Source organism: Meriones unguiculatus, chromosome 9 (genome assembly GCF_030254825.1).
Source record: "Meriones unguiculatus strain TT.TT164.6M chromosome 9, Bangor_MerUng_6.1, whole genome shotgun sequence".
Classification (NCBI taxonomy): Eukaryota; Metazoa; Chordata; class Mammalia; order Rodentia; family Muridae; genus Meriones; species Meriones unguiculatus.
Genome location: NC_083357.1, coordinates 30,942,677 through 30,946,354, shown reverse-complemented (window position 1 = coordinate 30,946,354; position 3,678 = coordinate 30,942,677). Strand labels below are relative to the sequence as shown.

General features: G+C 40.7%; 1 pseudogene; it reads right to left on the bottom strand.

The window, feature by feature from the left end:
- Nucleotides 1-622: 622 nt before the first annotated feature.
- Nucleotides 623-1,176, bottom strand: LOC110555068 (large ribosomal subunit protein uL6-like; annotated as a pseudogene).
- Nucleotides 1,177-3,678: the final 2,502 nt, after the last annotated feature.

The window sequence follows — 3,678 nt, the reverse complement described above, 5'->3', positions numbered from 1 at the left end:
ATGTGGGAGTATAAACCCTGGGCAGTAGGAGAGGCTTCAAGGGTAAATGCATTTGTTTCACTGGGGATAGAGGTGGTAGGGACACTTGATTTACATGCAGTGGTACAGGGCCTCGTTTACAAGCAGTAGCACGGTCTTAACCCAAGAAGGGGAACACAGTACTCCCCAAGTACAATTGAAGGTCATTGCTAAAAACTAAGATCTCTTTAGCATAGGGTTGGATATTTCCAGGAATCCCCAAGTGCTTGCTAAACAGGTTTTCTTATCAGGAAAGAGTCCAGCCTGTTCTCTTCCCCGAGGGCTAAGTGTTCCTTACAAGATTTGAGATTACCAGATCAGGCAGGGAGAGAGAGCACCACTGAGAAGAGGGAGTCCTCAGCCATAGACTGAGCACTGAGGCTATCTGGAAATGCCAGACTTACCCAGCAGAGTTCACACTCATCAGTCCTTACAAGAACAACTTGTCTGATCCTTGAAGTAACAAGACTTTATGACTAGTAAACAAAAAGTAAGTTTAATATCTACAAGACTTAATGTTTTCAATATGCCTTTTATTCTCAAAGCCACCCCAAATCGTACTTATAATTCAGGCTCTTGTTTCTGGAGCAGGATAACTTAGGTCTTATTCATCAGCCTGCTTCACAGTTCCCTTTTCAGGCACATAGATACCATTCAAAAACTTTCTGATATCCTTGTTTTTAATTGTTGTGGCTTGCTGAATCAGAGCCAATGAATTTGAGACAAATTCAATTATCATTTCCTTCAAGGATTAATTCATCCTTCCAGTCTTGAGAGACAGAACAAGCAACACTTGTCCTCATCTGACTCCTGCAGATGTATTTTTCACCCAAGAAATTTCCTATTTCAGTCAAAGATCCATCCTCCTGGGGAATGATGGGGAAGCAAGCATACATAGACCTGATCTTGTAGCAGAAGCCCAGTGTAACACCCTTGATCATGTTCTGAACATGACCACAGATGGTTCTGACAGTGGCCAGTTCCTTTCTGTTACTCCACCATTTCTCAACCTGGAGCCTCTTCTTTTTCTCTCAGAGAAGACTCAGTTCTACATTAATGTGATTGAAAGGCCCTCCGCAGGGTTCCCCTGGGGCCCTTCAGAGTGATGTCTACATTTTCTGGGATGTCGACCATCTGATTTCTGAGAATGGTCTTCATTCTCACAGTAGATGTGGCAAAGGGTGACTTTTTGTTTTCTTATATCATAATTTATTTGTAAATCCCTAGGCTCTAATTTTTCCATATGGTAACCCCAGTGTGTTTGACATATATATTTATCTTGTTGAAATATTCCTTTGGGTGAATTCTCCAAAGTGGATATTATGGTTTGCACTTAAGGCTGTGGGGACACTCTCCCACAGTAGGTTGGTTGCCATGTCCACATTGGTCTCAGGTATCTTTCTTGGGCCAATGGGATGTCTGAAATATGAATTAAAATGACTTCTGAGGAGTGAGTTTTCTTTGGGCAGTTGCTGGTGCCATAAGAAGAACAGTCCCACCAAAGAGCAGGAACAGGATGGCATTGGCTGAGTTGACTGGACCAGGTTCTGCTGTTCAACCCACAGACAATGGAGGAAGTGTGGCAAGGTGTTGATACTCAGGATTCATGTTTCTTCACTAGTAAGGCCTGTTACTGTTCCTCAAAACTCATGAGAATGGGGAGTACAGTGGAGCAGGGATTAAGTGTTTTTTTTAATTAGTGCAAAGTATTGACTTTTTTCTCCCCCCTTCCCAATTTTTAGATGGGGCATCATGTAGCTCAGGCTGGCCTTGGAGTCACTATGTAACTGAGGACAACATTGAGCTTCCGGTCCTCCTATCTCTATCTCCCACACACTGGGGTTTTAAGCATATGTCCAGTTCATGCAGTGCTGTGGACTGACTCCTAGGCTTCATGTATTGTGGGCAAGTACTTTACCACCTGAGCCATGTCTCTAGCCATGAGCTATAATTTTAGAGTTTAAATTCTTCCAGATATTCTCAAGAGGATACATGCAGGGCACCAAGGTGAAACTATGCATCATTATAATTAGGTGACAGTCAGAGGATTAAGACAAACAAGCAACACTTACTAGATAATTTCTGGACTTGGCTCCTGACTTGATCTTTTGTATTTATCTTGGCTTTGATTTCATGTCTAATAACTGCTTTAGTAATGAAAAACAAGAAGTTTTTCACTTTAAAGACATCAAATAGAAAATTTTAGTTGTTGAGAGCAGGGAAAACTAATGTTTGTTTTTATGTATTTATTTTTTGAGGTGTGAGGAATGTAAATGTACTTGTAAGTGGGCTGAAATGATTGCTAGTTTACTGATACTTCTAGCTGCCTCTTCAACCCTTCCAAATACTATGTGAGTCAGGTTCTGATGTTGATGAGATTATCTCCCTAAGGTTAGGGTCATAATGCTGAAACTTGATTTCAGTAACTACTAAAAATTCTTACTTGTCAATTCCTAGTTTCTCTGTAGTCTCTGACCTTATTATTCTGGCTCTACAGTCATGGGTCTATATTAATATTTATGTCAAACCAATTAAAGTATGAGTCACTTTAGACTTTAAGGACATTTTAAATTTTAAAATGAGATAATTACTTTCTACAAATTTAATACAATTTTTCTTGAAACTTATAGCCAATCCCCTACCTTGTTATTAGCACTCATGTTTTCTATCCACATACCACTTTGAGAGAGTCACAAAGGAAGGAGATGGAGATTTTAAAGTCTTTGGGCTTTGCCCCTTCTCAAACCCATTACTTTCTTCCTCTCTTGACCCTTACAGACCTTTGCCTAGATTCTTGCTTCTGTACTAATTAGACCCTATGATCTGTCACTTCTACCATGTCTAGCATCCTCAGGGGGCTCACTGAGGGGTACAGCTGCCACCATCCTTGGACCAGCTCTATTCTGGCCCAGGATCTCTGGCAGATGGCACAGTGTCAGCCACACAGCAGGCACTCTCAATATTCTTTGTTATTTGTGTTCATGACTGTAGACTTCCTTATTCTACCCTCCACTCTGCCATTGGTTCTTCTTCTTGTACTAAGGATGGCACTCACCTACAATTCACTGGTTGAAAGTGGCCAAAAATCTTTTCTGACTATTATGCCAAACACACTACCACATATTTTGTAATTTAGTATTCAACTGTTTTCCAGCCTCATTTCCTGTCTCTCAGCCAAGAAGACGTAGAAGATCACTGAAAACTACAAGAAACTGAAAAGGCAACCAGTACAGATCACGTTGTCAACCAAGACACATGAAAATGACAAGTTGTGGATTCCAGGAAGTTACCATATTTCATGGGAGCTTTAATCTAGAGGCATATGAGTACAGCTTGAAAGTGTACAATGATGTCTTAGGGTTCTCTTATACTAAAACAGAACAAGAGACAGAATCTTATATGAAGTTGGTTCATTTGGAAACACACTGTGTAGGATTCAGGTATAGGGTAAGGAAGGAATAGGAAGGAGAAAAATGATAAGTTACGAGCTGACCCAGAGGTGTCTAAGTTGGACCCTGTGGGACAGTGTGAGGATCTCCATGAAATGTACCACAGAACTGCTTTCTCAGAGGATGACCCATAAAGGACTTTGTGCATCAGTTCATGGTCAATAGTCCTCCCTGATCTCTTCATCCATATTAAGAACAAATAAATTCCAAA